Genomic DNA, 20209 nt, shown 5'->3' with positions numbered 1-20209 from the left:
TTAATGCTCAACATACACTGGAGTTCCCTGGGAACAGACAACACATCCGACACTTACAACACCTACTGCTGCCAGTGCCCGTTGTGGCTTGTGGGTTAAGAATCTGACTAGTGTCCACGAGGATGCGGGTTCGATCCCTGGCCTCGCTCTGTGGGCTAAAGGGTCTGGTGTTGCCGTGAGCTGTGGTGTAGGTTGCAGAGGCAGCTCGGATCTGGTGTGGCTGAGGCTGTGATGTAGGCTGGCAGCTGAAGCTCCAGTGTGACCCCTCACCCAGGAACTCCCATATGCTGCAGATATGGCCATTAAAATAAAACAAACCAACCCAAAACCCCCAAAACGAAACCTATTGCTAAGCTGAGTAATACCACCATTAAAACACATATCACACTGTTATGATTACTCTTATTTTGGTAAAATCTGTGTAACATAAAATTTACCATTTTAACCAGTTTTAGGTCTGCAGTGCACTGGCATTAAGTATATTCACATCATTGGGCAACCACTGCGACCATCTCTAGAACTTTTTCACCATCTGAAACTGAAATCCTGTACCCCTTAAACAAGAACTCCCATCCCTCTCTAGCTTCAGGTAACCCCTATGCCACTTTTTGGAGTCCATAGTTTATTTAGATTTCCTGTTTTTATCTAGCAAAATTTTTCTGCTCTACAATTACATTTAGAGTACCACAGTATATTCGTCATGTCTCTTCAGACGCCTCTTGGTTGTGACCTTTTCTTAGACTCTACTTTTTTTTTTTTTGGCCTCACCTGCAGCATGCAGAAGTTCCTGGGCCAGGGATCCAGCTCTCACCACAGCAACCACCTGAGCCGCTGCAGCACCTTAACCCACTGCGCCACGAGAGAACTCCAAACACCTCTCTTAAGCATCTGGATTTGTTCCATGAAATCCTTTCTCTTGGCCACAGGTGTTTAGAGAAAGCTGAGTCAACAAAGTCCCTTCCCCAGGTGTTTGGAGTTTTAGGACAAGCCAGGCTCTCTGCAAGCCCAAGCTCAATACATAGCTACTAAATTAATGACCATTTAATTATGCCTTTCACTTGACTATTGATTATGTAGACAGTGTAGCTCAAATAATTCCAACATAGGTGATTGCCCACCTAGCATCCATGTCTCCCTCCCTCCTTCACCACACAATCCCAATTTTAATCCTAAGACTGTTTCTCCTGTGCAAACCATGTGCCCCAAGGAATGGAACCCCACCCCAGCTCCAGGAGTGAGTCTAACTTTTCCAAGAGTAATCCCATCTTCCTTGGCTGTAAGGTCCAGGAACAGACATACATGTCACTCAGCTAAGGGCAATGAGATGTGTGCAAAGTGTGTTAGGGCCTCCTGGGAGAGATCTTTGTTTTTTTTGGGATAGCTTTTTTTTTTTTTTTTCTTTGCTGTGCCTACTGCATGTGGAAATTCCCAGGCCAGGGATTGAACCCTCACAATAGCAGGGACCTGAACTGCTGCCGTGATAATGTGGGTTAACCTGCTATTCCACAAGAGAACTCCATCTTTTTTTTGGCTGCACCCACAGCACATGAAAGTTCCTGGGCTAGGGATGGAATCTGAGCCGAAGCTACAGCAATGATAGATCCTTAACCCATTGCACCACAGTGGGAACTCTGAGAATGCCATCTTTTTGGTACAGCTTTGAAAGAACCCTTTCTCCCTTCTGGATGGTGTCTATATGGACTGGAACCATTGCATTCATAACCTGACCAGCCCCAAAGATGGCAGGAATATAGAGGAAGGCAACCTAGAGGATGTCAGAGCAGAGCAATGGAGCAAGAATCATGCTGATGCCTCCCTGATCCCTGACCAGGGCCACTCGGAACGTAGGGTGATCTGCTTGTTACATTCTACGACGCCGTAAACACAGAAGTGGAGAGTGTTTAGAAACTTGCAGTGCTTTGACATTGCCATGACATTTAAAGGCGTGACCAATGAACTTGTGTAGTTGACCAGTGTGAACGCTGTCCAACCAAGAGATGGGCTGCAAGTGGTGCCAACTGTGTGCAAGTCTTAGGTCCATGTAGCAATCTGCACAGGATTGGAAAAAAATAAACACTATACCACCAACAACCGTCCTTCACCACAAATGGTTTTGGGAGGCACTGCTCCAGACTTAGTAATTACATGTCAATTAGCTTCCCTATTGTTTAAGACAATGTGGATTCAGCTTTCTACAGTTCACACCCAAAAGCCATCTGAACAGTGAATGAATCAAGTAAAAAGAAAACATGTAGACATGTTGACATCTTTTGTAGGGTAGACATGTGAAATGGGTGTGTGTATGTGTATGTGTGTGTGTGTGTGTGTGTGTGTTCACTTATCTCTGATTCCAAGGAACCATTTCTTAATGATTGCAAAAATTTCAAGAAGGGAATACTTCTCTTTGGTACCTTTGCCAGCTGGTGGTATGTCCCAGCCCTAGGTCTTTGATTTGAATGTGATGCCGTCATAAAACACAAGGGAGAGATTCTAGAATAATAATAATTAGTAAGAGGAAAGAGGGCTGACTTCATGCCATTCTCTAATTATGTTTTTACCTCTATATTTCAAAATGTTTCTAATATTGGGAGAACAGCAATGTGACTTTTATAACCTCTTTTTTCTTTTTGGTCACAGCCCCTTTAAGGAGTTACCAGAATCGTACATTATAAAAAGATAAGTTACAAAAATACGACTTTTCCTTTTTTCTCCCTAGTGAGTTAAGGGCTATAATGAAATAATTACTACATGCATATAAATAGAATAAATACATGTGTTAAAAGATGTAAAACATCTTTTTGGTTTTGTTTTTTTGTAACGTCTCCCTTCTGCTATTATTTGGATCCCAAAGGAATGTTTTTAGAGAATTTTTGTTTACCACCCCAGAGGTGACCTTTAAGCTAGGGATATGAGGAAAACTGCTGGGTGAAAGTAAAAAATTCAAGCATTCTTGCAACAGTGATGAAATGAGCATATCATTTTTCGCCTGGATAGAATGATTCCACGTGACAATTGCTGTATAGTATGCACTGCCATGGCCACTAAGAGCTCTGGAAGCAGCCCTGGTGTTGAAGGATGAGGCAGATGGGGTGTTCTGAAGAACAACTAGAGGGTTTATTTTGGCTCAAAGCTGGTTACTATTATAAGAGGTAGCGAACTGGGCAATAGCAAGCTGTGGCAGAAGGGACGGCCTCAACAGATGAGCCTGATATATTATTTTAAGAACTTTGTTCCAAAGCCAAGTCACCATACCTCATTGCCTTACATGAAGTAGAAAGCACGTAGGATTTGCCTTCCTTGTGAACAGTCAAAAACAAATTGCATAAACTTAGATCTTATTTTATGTGAAAATGGCGGCGCTCATGATGCAGGGATGCAATGAAATGTTACATCCCTGTCAGGTACCTTGTTGGTACAGCCATCTCCGGACATAGGGGCATTCCTTGTCTCCTGTATTTTTTTTTTTAAGTTGTATTGAAGTATAGTTGATTTACAAGCTTGTGATAATTTCTGCTGTACAACAAAGGGATTCAGTTATACATGTAGACACAGCCATTCTCTTTCATATTCTTTTCCCATATAGATTATCACAGAATATTGGAAAGAGTTCGCTGTGCTTTATAGCAGGTCCCCATTGGCCAATCATTCCATATCCCACAGTGTGCACATGCCCGTCCCAAACCCCCAGTCCATCCCTCCCACCCCTCCACCTGTCCACTTTGGTAACCGTAAGTTTTTCAAAGTTTGTGTGAGTCTATTTCTGTTCTGCAAACAAGTTCATTTAACATCCTTTTTTCTAAGATTCCACTTATTAGTGATATCATATAATGTTTGTCTTTCACTCTCACTGTCTAACTTCACCTAGTATGATACTCGGCCCAACCATGTTGACGCAAATGGCATTATTTCATTCTTTTTTTTTATGGCTGCGTCCCTGGTTCACAATTTTAAATTCAATCATATAGTAGGGTCAACAATATTTGGTAGAATCACCAAACATTCCATGGACTCCCCTAATTCTCAGCCTCCCTTGTAATGGATTTGGGGGCCAGGGGTCTAGATGAGGCCAATGGGCCATGAGCAAAAGGGACTTTCGTCACTTTGGTCCAAGGCAGTTACAAACAAGCCTAGGTTTTCATAATCATCTTCCCTTTGGTGGTGACCATGTTGACAGAGAGGAGTCACAGGAGGAGGCAGCCTTCGTCGAGTCACCACTCCGAGGAGGACCGTGGCATTAGACATTTTACACATAGGAAGGAAACTTCTGCTTTGAGAAGCCACTGACACTTTGGCATTTGTGACTAAGACTCAGGCTAGTATGATGCTGAATCTTAGGTCTTAAAGCCATGGGTCGGGAATGACTAAGCCATTCACCACGTGTAGTGCTGAGATAATCTGATGTGAGCACAGGGTGGAGCTGGGAGCCTTATTTTAGCAGGGCTCATTGGCTTCCATACTCTTTTTCTTTTATGAGAAAAATTTAATACATTAACGTCACCATACAACAATATTCCAATGTTATCATTTTTAAATGTAAAGAAACGGATCCTTATAAGACCAAAATAACCCAAGGACCATGAGGTTGGTTTTTACTTTTTCCTTTTTTTTTGCGTGTAAACAAAATGTGCACCATGATGGTTCAACAAGTAAGGCGAATGCCCTGAACGCGAAAGCTGTAGTTTGCAATGTACCACATCTAGAACCCAGGGGAAGTGAACCATTCTAATTAAACAATCGGGAAACATCATAAGTTGGTTTGCAGCATCCAAAGTGTCCATTTAAGTGTCTTTTTTCTTAACGGTCAGTGGTCCCACGTTGGCGCCAGTTTCTTCGTAGTGTTTTATGTGCGATCCAGCACAGAGTGGGAACTTCTTGGACCTCCAACAGTGGCGGTACACAGCTTTATCTCCCAAATCCTCCCTGTCAAAAGCATGTACTACCGTGCAGTTGTCTTTCTGGATGTGAGGGTTTACCATAGATTTGTTGCGATGATCTTTAACATAAAATCTTTTGTAAGCTAGATAACCAATTGCAGCTGTCCCAGCAGCAATGGTATCCGCTTCGACCCCCTCAACTCATAGGCTGGAAGTCGTACTCATGGCACCATCGCTTGCAAGGATGCGCACAGGACACTGAGCACAAACCGGCTCGTGTGGACGGAGGGAGTCAAGGGGTGACAAGCGATGGTCCTAAGGGCACCAACTCCCATACTTTTTGTTTTCTTTTTGTTTTTCTTTTTAGGGTTGCATCCGTGGGATATGGACATTCCCAGGCTAGGGGTGGAATCAGAGCTGCAGCCTCTGGCCTATATCACAGCCACAGCAACACGGGATTCAAGCCACATCTGCAACTTACACCACAGCTCAGGGCAATGCTGGGTCCCTAACCCACTGAGTGAGACCAGGGATGGAACCCCCATCCTCATGGATACTCCCTTGTCGGGTTCGTTACGGGCTGAGCCACGATGAGAACTCCCTGATAATTGTCTTTTGATCTGAACATTTTAAAACATTTTGATAGCATTTAAAGTTTTGGGCAACATAATACACATACATGTTTAAAATCAGTAGGTCCCTGCATCAAGCCTTTTGCCACCTTGAATTACATGATGGCTTATGTTTGTACAGGAGTTTTCCAGATTATTCTTACAGAAATAAGTCTGACCCCTCAAGGGCAGCCTAAATGTGTCTATCTAGAATTCAACACATGTAACATGACTGCAATATTAAGTTTTCCTACCGCAGTAAACTCTTTTTTTCTTAATTAAAAGGAGCAGATGAAATAAATTTGTATTACTTCTCTTTTTGCTAAGAAAAAATGAATTTTTTTTTTCTTTTTAGGGCTGCACTTGCCGCATATGGAAGTTTCCAGGCTAAGGGTTGAATTGGAGCTGTAGCTGCCAGCCTATACCACAGCCACAGCAATGCGGGATCCAATCCACATCTGCCACCTACACAGCAGCTTGCAAAAAGCAATGCCGGATTCCTAACTCACTGAATGTGGCCAGGGATCGAACCTGCATCCTCTTGGACACTATGCCAGGTTTTTAACCCACTGCACCACAGTGGGAACTCTGAAAAAAATTTTATTTATTTATTTTTAGGGCCGCACCTGCAGCATGTGGAAGTTCCCAGGCTAAGGGTCGAATCAGAGAGATAGCCGCTGGCCTACACTACAACCACAGCAATGCCAGATCTGAGCTGCGTCTGTAAGCTACGCCATAGCTCACGGCAATGCTGGCCCCTTAACCCACTGAGCTAGGCCGGGGATTGAAGCTGCATCCTCAGGGATACTAGTCGATTCACTTCTGCTTTGCCATGACAGGAACTCCCCAAAGAATGAATATGAATATTTTAATAAGCTATAAAGACAGCATCAGCCCTTTTTGTCCCCTGTTGAATGAAAGTATGATGTTAGCTGTACTGTTAAATTTATCCTCAGGATTCTGTAAGTAATTACACTAAAAGACTGTGATCTTTTGTCTCCGTTTTAGCTCCGATGCTCTCCCTCTCTCTCTCTTTTCTTCTTTGGCCACAGCTGTGGCATATGGGAATTCCTGGGCCAGGGATTGAATCTGAGCTGCCTCAGACGCAATGCCAATCCTTAACCCCCTACACCACAGCAGGAGCTCCTATTGCTCTTACCCAACATTTTATTAATCTACTAATAAAAAGACAGAAGAGAATAAAAGTTGGGGCACTATGCTGTATATATAAATCTATCTATAATATATATAAACCTAGGCCTGATACACTTTTCATAAAAACTAGTATTATAGGATTGTTTTAAGTGTTTATTGTATATTCTCTGAACCAGATTCTCCAGTTTTTATTACACTTTCTCCTAGAAGGGTAAATGAGACACTCTAATAGTAGAAGAAAACAGATTTGGCTTTTGCGATTTGGGAAATTTCTGGGGCAATCCAGGTGCTGAGTGGCAGGTTTTCAAAACTGTTTATTTTCAAACCTACAGATGTAGAAAAACATCACATAGAGCCTCATGTCATTGCTTCTGATATGGAAATAGATCAGCTGCCCAGGTGGTGTCTAAGGAAAAAGCCCACATATACAGGTAATGTACAAATCGCCTTTGCAGCTCAGGCTTTATTTGTTTTGTTTTTGAGGGCCGTACCCGTGGCATATGAAGGTTCCCAGGCTAGGGGTCGAATAGGAGCTACAGCTGCCAGCCACGGCCACAGCCACAAACGCCAGATCTGAGCCGTGTCTACGACCTACACCACAGCTCATGGCAATGCCAGATCGTTAATCCACTGAGCGAGGCCAGGGATCGAACCTGCTACCTCATGGTTCCTAGTCAGATTTGTTTCCATTTGTTTCCACTCCCAGACTTTTTTGGTTTTTTTTAATGTGCGGGTGCGGCTTCTGCAGGGTGGAAAATCATCAGTATGATTGGTTGATACTCGTCTCTTAGGCTGGTGGTCTGATGTTTTTGGTTGTGGTCATAGTTACTGAAAGATCTGATTTTTTTTTTTTAAACTTTGGAAATTCTTAATTAGTTCAGTACTGATAGATTCATGGTAACCCATAAAAGCAATGCTTGTTCCCAAGGCGCACAGGCTTAGATCCCTTTTGCTGGCTCATCAGTGTGGAATTCTCAATGTTATTATTCCACCTTTAGCTCATATGGTGAATGGGCTGAAGGCCCATAACATGGGAAGCAACAGCGGTGAGCAGAGAAAGGGATGGAGATTTCTAGACCTGAAGGATGCTGGCTAGAAAACTATGGGAGGGAGGCTGGGGAACATGAGCCCCTGCCCGCCCCGCGAGACGGAGAAGCTCCCTTGGTTGTCTCTTCCCTAATGGGGAAAACACAATTCATTGGCAAAGCTGGTGGTAGCTGTGTTCTTTATCCTGTAGACGGATGATATGAAGTGAGGCGAATTTGTTAAAGGGATGGGGGAAAGACATTGTTCTGGAACTTTCCTAGTTCATAATAAGTAGGAATGGGAGTGGTCAGTGCTGTCAGGGGGTGCCCCAACCATCACATAGCTGCAGAAGACAAGCTTCCCTCCCTTCCCCCTCCCTGCAGGGGAAGGAGGTCAGGGAGATGTTGCAGGTGGATTCTGAAGGAGCTTCTAGGATCCAAGAACATTCAGAGTTGACCTTGAAAAGGCAAGTCTTTGGAGTTCCCTTCATGGCTCAGCGGTAACGAAGCTGACTGGTATCCAGGAGGATGCGGGTTCAATCCCTGGCCTTGCTCAGTGGGTTAAGGATCCGGCATTGCCATGAACTGTGGTATAGGTTGCAGACTTGGTCTGGATCCTGCACTGCTGTGGCTGTGGCTGGCAGCTGCCACTCCAGTTTGACCCCTGGGAACTTCCATGTGTTGTGGGTGTGGCCCTAAAAAAAAAAAAGAGAGAGAGAGAGAGAAAGAAAGAAAAACAAAAAAACAAGGCAAGTCCTCAGTACACAGGGAAAGGATTTCTACAATTCTGTAGATGAGCCTCTTGCCAGTCAAACTGCCCAGATAAGCTACAAGTTGGAATTCAACGTCTCTCTTTCAATTCAACATACATTTTACTGCAGAAGAAGCAAAGTTTCAGAGTCTAGCACAGGTATATCCGTGGCTTAAACTAAACTGTCAGAAACTTGTCGGAATTTACATTTCATGATAGAGTATATACTCAAAAGTCAGCAGTTAAAGGGGAGATGTTTGCAACAAAGGGAATCTCATTTACCATAAAGAAATCTGCCAACATGCCTCGTGCATAGGTTAGCCTGGACTGGAACGTCCCATCACATATTCTAAATATTCTCCCAACATCTAAATGTTTTTGAGTGCTAGCAGGATTTTGTTCACAAATTTTTAGGGCTCAAAGGAGGCAGAGAAAATTCTCATCCTTTTTACAAGCGGACGAACTATAGCTCAGAAGGAACTGGAGAACGAAAGATTGTCCAATGTTAAAAAATAAAGATCAAAAATAAATTTAACTGCATTATGCTTTGCATAATATTTTTAAAACGGCCAACTGTTTTTGTCGTAGGAGTGTATTTCCACTGAGAACATCAGGTAATTCTCCAAACTAAAAAAAAAAAAAAAAATCAAGGGAAAAGAGATGAGAGAAAGTCAAGCAGATTTTATCTTAAATTTTTGTTTGATTCAATTGAAAAAAACCTTAATGAGGCTAGCAATTTTCTGTTTTTTAAAATTGAGCTTGGGGAGTTCCCGTTGTGGCACAGTGGTTAACGAATCCAACTAGGAACCATGAGGTTGTGGGTTCGGTCCGTGGCCTTGCTCAGTGGGTTGGGATCTGGTGTTGCCGTGAGCTGTGGTGTAGGTTGCAGACGAGGCTTGGATCCCACATTGCTGTGGCTCTGGTGTAGGCTGGCGGCTACAGCTCCCATTCGACCCCTAGCCTGGGAACCTCCATATGCCGTGGATATGGCCCTGGAAAATGCAAAAAGAAAAAAATAAAATAAAATAAAACAAAATAAAATTGAGCTTGGAGTTCCCCTCATGACTCAGTGGTTAACGAATCCTACTAGGAACCATCAGGTTGCAGGTTTGATCCCTGGCCTTGCTCAGTGGGTTAAGGTCGCAGATGTGGCTCGGATCAGACGTTGCTGTGGCTGTGGTGTAGTCCGGCAGCTGTAGCTCCTATTAGACCCATAGCCTGGAAACCTCCACATGTCATGGGTGCGGCCCTAGGAAAAAAAAAAAAGACAAAAAAAATTTTAAAAAAATAAAATTGAGGTTTAATTCATATAACACCAAAGTATATAATCAGTGATTAGCTCAATGAATTTTACATATCTGTGTAACCACCATCTAGATTGTTTGGAATATTTCCAGTATACCAAAGACTTTCTTTTTTGCTTTTTTTTTTAGGGCCACACCCATGCCATATGGAGGTTCCCAGGCTAGGGTCCAATCAGAGCTACAGCTGCCAGCCTACACCACAGCCACAGCAACCCAGGATCCAAGCTGCATCTGTGACCTACACCACAGCTCAAGGCGATGCTGGATCCTTAACCCACTGAGCAAGGCCAGGGATCGAACCTGCAACCTCATGGTTCCTAGTTGGATTTGTTTCTACTGCACCACAATGGGAACTCCCAAAGACTTTCTTATGCTCCCTCCCAATTGATAACCCCAGAGCCCTTTAATAATCATACTTCAGGCTGCTCTGTATCCCCATAGATTAGTGTTTCCTGTCTTTAAACTTCACATTAATGGGATTCTGACTTTTGCTGAGCGTTAGGTCTGTGATATTCATCCTTGTGTGTAGCAGTAATTTATTCTTTTACATTGCTGTGTGGTATTCCACTGCATGAATATACACTTATTTATCCTTTCTCCTGTAGAAGGACCCTTGGGCTGTTTCTGTCTTGGGGACTATTTTGAGCAATGCTGCCATGAATGTTCTTAAGCTTGGCGTCTAGTACTAATTTCTGTCAGATTTATAGCCAGGAATGAAAATACCAAGTCATAGGGCATAGCTCTATTTAGCTGTGTAGATAAAGCCAAATGGTTTCCAAACCAGTAGAAGAATTTTTCCTTCCATAGTAATGTATGAGAATTCCAGTATCTTCTTTTCAAAACTTGGTTTTATCTGCCCTTTAATTTCAGGTGTCATGGTGTGTATATAAGGGTATCTCAGTGTGGTTTAAATTTGCATTTCTGTAATGACTAACAATGTTGAACACCATATTTACAAAAAATTCATAACCTTACTACTCTATTTTGATTTTTCTGTAAGTCTTCTCAGTGCAGCCTCTATATTTATATAATTACACTTGGAGTAAATCTAGAATGTTCTGTCATTTTACACTAATCATTTTAAGGTTAGTTATGGTCTTCATACCTTTTTTTTTTTTTTTTTAAGAGAAGTCTGTGCCTTTGTTGGCCAGCAGGCTATTTGAACGGGATGAAGCAGGAGGAATAGGTGGCAAGGATGCCAGGCGGTCTGCTTCGCGGGCTTGTAGGTGATGGAGAACTCTCCCAGGTGGTGTCAGATCATCTCAGGCTCCATCTCCCCCTGGCTGAAGGTCTTGCCCTTACAGATGCCCACCATGGTGCCCACCATTTCTGGCAGGATGATCATGTCATGCAGGTCCATTTTCCCTACCTCGGGCTTCACCAAGGGTGGCACTTCCTTCTTGGCTTTGCACAGGTACTTCAACAGTGAGTGCTGCTTCCTCTGCAGGCCTTACTTCAGGCTCCACTGCTGCCACGGGCTATACAGCTGCGTCAGCTGCTTGAAGGAAATGTCCAGCAGCTGGTTGAGGTCCACACCGCAGCAGATGCACTTGTGGGAGGTCTGCTTCATCTTCTGCTCTACTTCTGCCATCTCATGGGCTCTTTGGAAAAGACCACCCCTTCTGCCCTTCTGACCATACTCACCTTTTAACATGGCTTCTTACCAGCCCACTGTGTTTGGCACAGTACAATTCACTTAGCTACTTCCCTCTACTTGGGTATTAGGTTACTTGCCATTTTCCCTCTGGCTCGTTGTTCAGGGGGACGGAAGAGATATGCATTATCCCAGAAATGATCATTCATGGAGGGTGATGAACCGGTGAGATCTGCTAGGTTCTTTGATGAAGTTTTTATTTTCAGTACAACCTTCAGAAGGGTTATCTCCGTTTTACAGATGAGGCAGCGGATACCAAGCTATATAATTTCCTTCCATCATAGGCAGAGTAGTTATAGAGCAGCACAGCAGTCCAGGTAGATGGTCTGGAGCTCTGATGAGCCCCACAGTGGCTCCATGGATGCCATTGTCCAGACACTTGTGTAGATGTTTCCCAGTTCCATCTCCCAGTTTTCCTAGAAGTCTCTCCTTGCCCAGTCCCCTGACCCACTCTTGCAGATTGTGGTTCTAGGGCTGAGTGCAAAATATGGTTTTTCCACACTTTCCATGGGGTCTCACCCATGCTTCTTCCCAGGACCTCCCTTTAGAATAGCTTAGAGTGGGTGTGGGGCTGGGGCACCTGTGAGCCATGGTTGCTCTTGGAATTCTAACTCAAGAAAGAGCCAGAGGCCTGGCCTAGGCTGAAAGCAGTTTTAGAACTTAAGGGAAAAGGGCTCACTTCTAGCACTTTGGCCTCCAGGTAAATTTCAGGACTCTGAGACGCTCCCAAACTTTGGGTGAGAACTACATGAGCTGGAACAGAGCTTCTAGGGACATGTGCCACTTCTGGCTCTTGGAAGACTTTCTTTCTGGCCTAAGCACAAGGAGGTGGTGATTTCTACCCCCAAGAGGGATCCAATTTGGAAGAGAAGAGGTAAAATTGTTGCTATGTGCAGATGATATTATACTATACATAGGAAACCCTAAGGATGCCAGAAACTGCTAGATCTGAAAAGAAAACTGCTAGATCAGATAAAGGACTTCAGGAAAGTTGTAGTATACAAGATTAACATCCAGAAATCAGTTGAATTTATGAACAATGAAATATCAGAAAGGGAATGTAAAAAAACCAATACCTTTTAAAGTCACCTCCCCACTCCAAATACCTAGGTATAAATCTGACCAAGGAGGCGAAAGACTTATATGCTGAGAATTATAAAATATTAATAAAGGAAATTAAGGAGAATTCAAAGAAATGGAAAGATATCACATGCTCCTGGATTGGAAGAATTAATATTGTTAAAATATCCATTCCACCCAAAGAAATCCACAGATTTAATGCAATAATTATCAAATTACCTATGACATTTTTCACAGAACTAGAACAAATAATCCAAAAATTTATATGGAACCATAAAAGACCCAGAATGGCCAAAGAAGTTCTTTTTTTTTTGTCTTTTTCCCTTTTTTTTCTAGGGCTGCTCCTGCAGCATTTGGAGGTTCCCAGGCTAGGGGTCGAGTCAGAGCTGTAGCCGCCGGCTTATGCCACAGCCATAGCAATGCAGGATCCGACCTACATCACAGCTCATGGCAATGCCGGATCCTTAACCCACTGAGCAAGGCAAGGGACTGAACCCTGCAACCTCATGGTTCCCAGTTGGATTTGTTAACCAGTGCGCCACAATGGGAACTCTGCCAAAGAAGTTCTGAGGGAAAAAAACAAAAGAGGAAGCAGAACTTTCCCAGACTTCAGACAATGCTACAAAGCTACAATAATCAAAACAGTGTGGTACTGTTGCAAAAACAGACATTAAGGATCAAGGGAACAGAATAGAGAGCCCAGAAATAAACTTATACACCTACAGTCAATTAATCTTTGACAAAGGAGGCAAGAATGCAAAATAGGGAAAAGATAGTCTCTTCAGCAAGTGGTGCTGGGGAAATCGAACAGCTGCATGTAAATCAATGAAATTAGAATACACTCTCACACCATCCACAAAAATAAACTCAAAATGGCTTAAAGGCTTAAATATGACATGACACCATAAAACTCTGAGAAGAGAACATAGGCAAAACATTCTCTGACATAAATCATGCACATGTTTTATTAGGTCAGTCTCCCAAGGCAATAGAAATAAAAGGAAAAATAAACAAATGGGACCTAATCAAACTCACAAGCTTTGGCTCAGCAAAGGAAACCATTAAAAAAAATACAACCTATGGAAATGGGAGAAAATATTTGCAAACAATTCAACCAAAAAGGGCTTAATCAGGAGTTCCCATTGTGGCTCAGTGGTTAACGAACCTGACTAGGAACCATGACGCTGTGGGTTCAATCCCTGGCCTCGCTCAATGGGTTAAGGATCCGGCATTGCCATGAGCTGTGGTGTAGGTGGCAGATGTGGCTCGGATCACTGAGTTGCTGTGCTTGTGGCATAGGCTGGTGGCAACAGCTCCAATTAGACCCCTAGCCTTGGAACCCCCATAAGCTGCAGGTATGGCCCTAGAAAAGACAAAAAGACAAAAAACAGAAAATAAGGCCTTAATTTCCAAAATATATAAACAATTCATACAACCCGACAACAAAAACAACCCGGTTGAGAAATAAGCAGATGATGTAAATAGACATTTTTCCAAAGAAGACAAACAGACGACCAGTAGGCATATGAAAAGATGCTCAATATCACTAATTATTTGAGAAATGCAAATCAAAATTATAATGAAGTACCACCTTCCACCAGTCAGAATGGCCATCATTAAAAAGTGTACAAATAACAAATGCTGGAGAGGGTATGGAGAAAAGTAAACCCTCCTACACTATTGGTGGGAATGTCAGTTGGTGCAATAAGTATGAAAACAGTATGGAGCTTCCTCAGACAACCAAAAATAGAATTACCATATGATCTAGCATCCCTGCTCCTGGGAATACATCCAGACAGAACTATAATTTAAAAAGATAGATTCATTTATATATTCATAGCAGCACTATTCACAATATCCAAGATATTGAAACAACCTAAATGTCCATTGACAGATGAATGGATTAAGAAGATGTGGTACATATATGCAATGGAATACTACTCAGCCAACAAAAATGAATGCCATTTGCAGCAACATGGATGCAACCAGAGATTCTCATACCAAGTAAGTCAGAAAGAGAAGGACAAATATCGTATGATATCACATAATATAGGTAGAATCTAAAACATGGTACAAATGAACCTATCTACGAAACAGAAACAGACTCACAGACATAGAGAACAGATTTATGTTGCCAAGAGGGAGGAGGAGGGAGAGGGATGGACTGGGAGTTTGGGTTAGTAGATGCAAATTCTTACATTTATAAGGGATAAACAACAAGGTCCAACTGTATAGCACAGGGAATTATATCCAATCCCCTGGGATAGACCATGATGGGAAAGATATTAAAAAGAATGCAATTAGCAATGAGATCCTGCTGGATAGCACTGGGAACTATGTCTAGTCACTTATGATGGAGCCTGAAAATGTGAGAAAAGAGAATGTAAACATGTATGTGTAACTGGATCACCATGCCGTACAGTAGAAAAAAAAAAACCGTATTGGGGAAATAACAATGAAAAAAAGAATGTATATGTGTGTATAACTAGGTCACTTTGCTGTACAGCGGAAATTGTCACAATATTATAAATCAAGTATATTTTAATTAAAAAACTTAAAGAAGAGACTCTGCCTGCCAGTTCCACGATGATGCAGCCTCCTGGTCCTGCCTTTCTGCTGGAGGGAAATCAGGTGCTGTCTTCACCAGGAACCGCTAGTATGTTCTCACCCCTCTGGGATGGAATGGACTGGATGAGACAGCATGTAAATGGACTTTTAAGTAATAAAGGGCAATATAAATGTCAGCTCTGATTGTGTTAGGATCCTCATTGACCATCTGTCACCACACTCTGGTCCTGTGGACACGTCTTTGGTTTCTTAGTGCCTCCTGACATTTCCATTTCCTCAAGGGAGGCAGTGGGGAGGCGAGATGCTCTGGGACCCGACTGTCTCCATTGGGATCTGAGCCCCGTGATGTGATCACTGTGTCCTGGGCACGTCATTCGCTACTTGGAGCTTTGATTTTTTTCTCATCCATAAAATGAGGGTGAAGAAGAGTCATTTAACCACTTCATAGGGTAGTTATGAAAAGGAAATAAATAACCATGAATAGCACTTCGGACAGTGCCTGGCATAGAGGCGGTGCTAAAGAAAGGTTTTCATTATTTATTCATGTGAGTATGTGTGAGAGAATGTATGTGTGTGTGGGGGGGGCATGAGTGTGAACATGCATGCATGCACTTGGGTAGAAATCGTCCAAAAATATTTGATTTTGTCATACTCATGCTTAAAAAAAAGCTACACACAATCACAAATGATAATTTACAAAGTTTTGTGGTTGATTTAGCTGTAAAATCCTTCATGATTTGTCCTAACTGATCTCACCAGCTAACTCTTCTACCCATCCTATGTGCACAGGTGCACGTGCGTATGCACGCGCGCACACACACACACACACACACCTTCTTTAGCCCCAGCCAGACTTTGGGTCCTCTCATGCAATTATGCTTTACCACACCCTGCGCCTCTCCCTGGAATGACCTCCCTCCTTGCCTCCCCACCTCTCGGGAGAAACAGAGGCAAAATCTGAAAACTTTCTCCTCGTTTCTGCTGGTTTCCCCTCTTGGGGGTTCCGCGGGCATCCAGGCACTCTGCTGGTTTCCTCTCTTGGGGTTCCAGAGGTGTCCCCATAGCCTCTCTTCTGCTTGAGCTGCGTCAGCATGTCCTACCTGCAGCTAGAGAGCTCTGTTTCTATACCTGCCCCAGGTAGAGCCTGTGTGGCGTGGCCAGGGGACTTGTGGCCAGTGTGTGTCACTGTGCTTTATGTCTCCTGAGTGTTTCGACGGGGTTACCACTATCGAGTGCTTCAAGTTGCTGGTCAGTGGCAAATCAATCCATGTGAATAGATAAAAGATCAGTTTGTTTCTTCAAGGAAGATAATTCCAGGCTATGGCTTTGGAAGAAGATTCACTGCAGGAATCAGCATGAACGTAAGGTGGTCTGATTCTGGGGTTCTACGAAGTCACATTTTTTTGGCCATACCACAGGCACTCAGAAGGTCCCTGGCCAGGGATTGAACCCGAGCCATGGCAATGACAATGCCAGATCCTTAACCCACTGAGCCACCAGGGAACTCATTTACTTGAGACGGTTCATGGCCAATGAAAGCTTAACACATTTTCTTCAGGACACTGTGGTAAACCGACTAAATTATAACGGCCACATAATGTGTCTTCTGATGTGAATGAGACCCCCAGGGCTCAAATCTCAGCTCCAACCCTTATTCATTGGGTATTTTGGGTGATTTATTCAATTTCTCTGCATCTCTGTTTTCTCATCTATAAAATGGGTATAATAGCTACCTCTGGGCTATTATGAAGATAAAATTAACTGGATGCTATGGCCTTAAATGTGGATTTGTAGAGTCATAATTAGTTAGATTCCATTCTTTATTATTGGCTCAAGGCTGGTCTTTTTTTTTGTTTTGTTTTTTGTGGGTTTTTTTTTTTTTGGCTTTTTAGGGCTGCACCCACGGCATATGGAAGTTCCCAGGTTAGGGGTCAAATCAGAGCTGCAGTTGCCACAGCAATGTGGGATCTGAGCTGCGTCTGCAACCTACACCACAGTTCACCGCGATGCCGGATCCTTAACCCACTGAGTGAGGCCTGGGATCAAACCCACATCCTCATGGTTACTAGTCGGGTTCATTACTGCTGAGCCACAATGGGAACTCCCCCAAGGCTGGTCTTTGACCTCCTTCAAGAGTCAGTCTTTGGGCTGTCCTTAGCATATGTGGGAATTCTTTTCTGCTCTGGCCCCATATACCTGCCCAGCTTCATCTTCCCCCACTGCCAAGGGCACACACACTGAAATACTTAGCATGCTCCAGATGCTCCAAACGCTCCTTGCTTTGCCTTTGAATGTGATGTTCCTTTCCTCTGGAATATGCCCTCTCCTGTTGGGCTAACTGCCATCTGTCTTTCACGACCAGGTTCCAGCGTGTCAGTTCCTCCGGATGGCCTCTCCGGGCCCTGCTGGCTGCCCTCCTCTGTGCACCCACAGATCACTACCTATGGTGTTCCGTTGTGCTGGCTGCTTCTCTTACATGGCTCCTCCATGGACTGCGAGCTCCTTGAGGGTGGACATGAACCCTACTCAGGTCTGTATTCCTGGGACTTAGAAGAACTGATAGTATAATGTAAACAGTTCATAAATATTTGCCGAATGAATAAAGAATGAATGAATTCTCCCTAACAGATATTATAGAGGTATTATTAGGTAGTGGTGACAAGTCCTGATCTAATCTCTGTTAGAAATGCAACTGTGATCTTTTTCTTTTTTGGTCTCACTGACAGCACATGGAAGTTCCCAGGCCAGGGATCGAACCCATGCCAAATCAGCGACCCAAACCACCACAGTGACAACCCTGGATCTTGAACCCACTGTGCCACAAGAGAACTCCAAAATTATCATTTGTAATGAGTGACTTGCTGAGATTCAGTAGCTTTAACACAAGTTTCAATAAGCTGCCTGTGAACTTGAATTTCTAGTTCTTTTGGAATTTAAAATCCCTTTACTTCCCTTTTTGTTTCTCAATTCATCGTAAACCGAAGACATCCTCAAACTCAATCTGGTTAGATTACTGTATACACTTACTAATTACTTGTTTTCAGGCTTGTATTTGAAATTATAATAATTACATACATTATTAAGATTTGGAAAAGAGAATCTGGAACCTGATGATGCAAGTTTGCTTCTACCCTCATGAAAAAGAAAGAGTCAATTGAATAGATATTTGCTCTTTACTCTTTTTTAGAAAAGGTTCCCATCTCAAGCTTCATTAAATAGAGACAGACATTAGAATTGTCAGGATTTTAGTTCTTTAGCCCTTTGTTGCAAGACATGTTTCCTTGAAAACTCCATCTTGTCCTTTACTTTATCCCATCTTCTTGTCTTACTTTATCCCATCTTCCTTCTTGGAAAAACAGTCACAGTGCTGGTAAATGACTTAAGTTTAAGAGCAAAGACCTAAAGGCATAAGTGACTTAAGCTTAAGAACTGTTGTGTGCCTAGAGGTCAGAGTAAGAGCTTAACCCTTTACCACCTAAGTGGCTTTTTAAATAGTAAAAGAACTTATATATAGTAAACAAACTCTGTATCATCCACCCATAGCCACTCCTCACTTGATCTGACAATAAAAGCAGTGTGGTTTCTTGAGGCAGGGCGCTCTTGGTCCCTGAGACCTTGAGTCCCCCAGCTCCCACCTTTACTTAAGATAAATGTCTCTGTGTCTTGTTTTATGTTAACTATTTTTCCTTAAGTTCCACAGCACCCGTTCTTCAGCCCCATCCTGCTGAGCTGGCCCCGGCAGCCCTTTACAAAAATGATTCTTGGGAGTTCCCGTCGTGGCATAGTAGTTAACGAATCTGACTAGGAACCAGGAGGTTGCAGGTTCGATCCCTGGCCTTGCTCAGTGGGTTAAGGATCCTGTGTTGCTGTGAGTTGTGGTGTGGGTCGCAGATGCGGCTCGGATCTGGCGTTGCTGTGGCTCTGGCGTAGGCTGGCAGCTGCAGCTCTGATTAGACCCCTAGCCTGGGAACCTCCATATGCTGCGGGTGAGGCCCTAGAAGAGACAAAAAGACAAAAAATAAATAAAATAAAATGATTCTTGGAGTTCCCATCGTGGCTCAGCAGTAACAAACATGACTAGTATCCAGGAGGATGTGGGTTCGATCCCTGGCCTCGCTCAATGGGTTAAAAGATCCGGTGTTGCCATGAGCTGCTGTGTAGGTCACAGATGCGGCTTGGATCTGGTGTTGCTGTGCCTTTGGTGTAAGCCAGCAACTACATCTCTGATTCGACCCCTAGCCTGGGAACTTCCATATGCCAAGGGTGTGGCCCTAAAAAGACCAAAAAAAAAAAAAAAGAGAGAGAGAGAGAGAGATTCTTATCAGCACAGTGGGTATAAAGGAAATATACGTCAGCATAACAAAGGCCAATATATGGTAAGTCCACAGCTAAGGTCACACTCAGTGTCGAAAACCTGACAGGGTTTCCTCTAAGATCAGAAACAAGACAAGATGTCCACCTTTGTTTTTTGGCTGCACCTGTGGCATATGGAAGCCAGGGATTGAATTCAAGCTGCAGCTGCAACCTACATCACAGCTGCAGCAACACCTGATTCTTAACCCACTGTGCTTGGCTGGGGATCAAACCTGTGCTGCCGCAGAGACAATACTGGATCTTAATCCACGGCGCCTCACTGGGAACTCCAAGATGCCCACTCATGCCACTTTTGTGTGCATGGTATTGGAAGTCCTAGCCAGAGCAACTAGGCAAGAAAAAGAAATAAAACCACCCAAAGAGGAAAGGAAGAAGTAAAACTGTCACTGCTTACAGATAACATGAAACTATGTATAGAAAATGCTAAAGACTCCACCAAAAAAGTATTAGAACTAATAAATGAATTCAATAAAGTTGCAGGATGCAAAAATCAATATATATAAATATGTTGCATTAATAACAAACTTAGAAAAATTAAGAAAATACTTCCACTGACAATTGCAACAATAAGAATAAAGTAACTAGGAAAAACCTTAACCAAGGAGGTGAAAGATCTTTGTGCTGAAAACTATAAGACACTGAAGAAAGAAACTGAAAGAGTCATAAATAAATGAAAGATATTCTTGGAGTTTCCACTGTGGATCAGCAGTAAGGAATCTGACTAATATCCATGAGGATGCAGGTTCGATCCTTGGCCCCCACTCAGTGGGTTAAGGATCCGGCATTGCCTTGAGCTGTGGTGTAGGTTGCAGA

At 43.1% G+C, this 20209-nt stretch overlaps 2 pseudogenes; both read right to left on the bottom strand.

Annotated features, from left to right (window-relative positions):
* Nucleotides 1–4778: 4778 nt before the first annotated feature.
* Nucleotides 4779–5099, bottom strand: LOC125113620 (CDGSH iron-sulfur domain-containing protein 1-like; annotated as a pseudogene).
* A 5776-nt stretch (nt 5100–10875) lies between these two features.
* On the bottom strand, nt 10876–11311 carry LOC125113149 (40S ribosomal protein S15-like; annotated as a pseudogene).
* Nucleotides 11312–20209: the final 8898 nt, after the last annotated feature.

The sequence above is a fragment of the Phacochoerus africanus genome, chromosome 13, assembly GCF_016906955.1.
Source record: "Phacochoerus africanus isolate WHEZ1 chromosome 13, ROS_Pafr_v1, whole genome shotgun sequence".
NCBI lineage: Eukaryota > Metazoa > Chordata > Mammalia > Artiodactyla > Suidae > Phacochoerus > Phacochoerus africanus.
The sequence above is the reverse complement of the archived record's forward strand: the minus strand, read 5'-3'. Positions and strand labels throughout refer to the sequence as shown.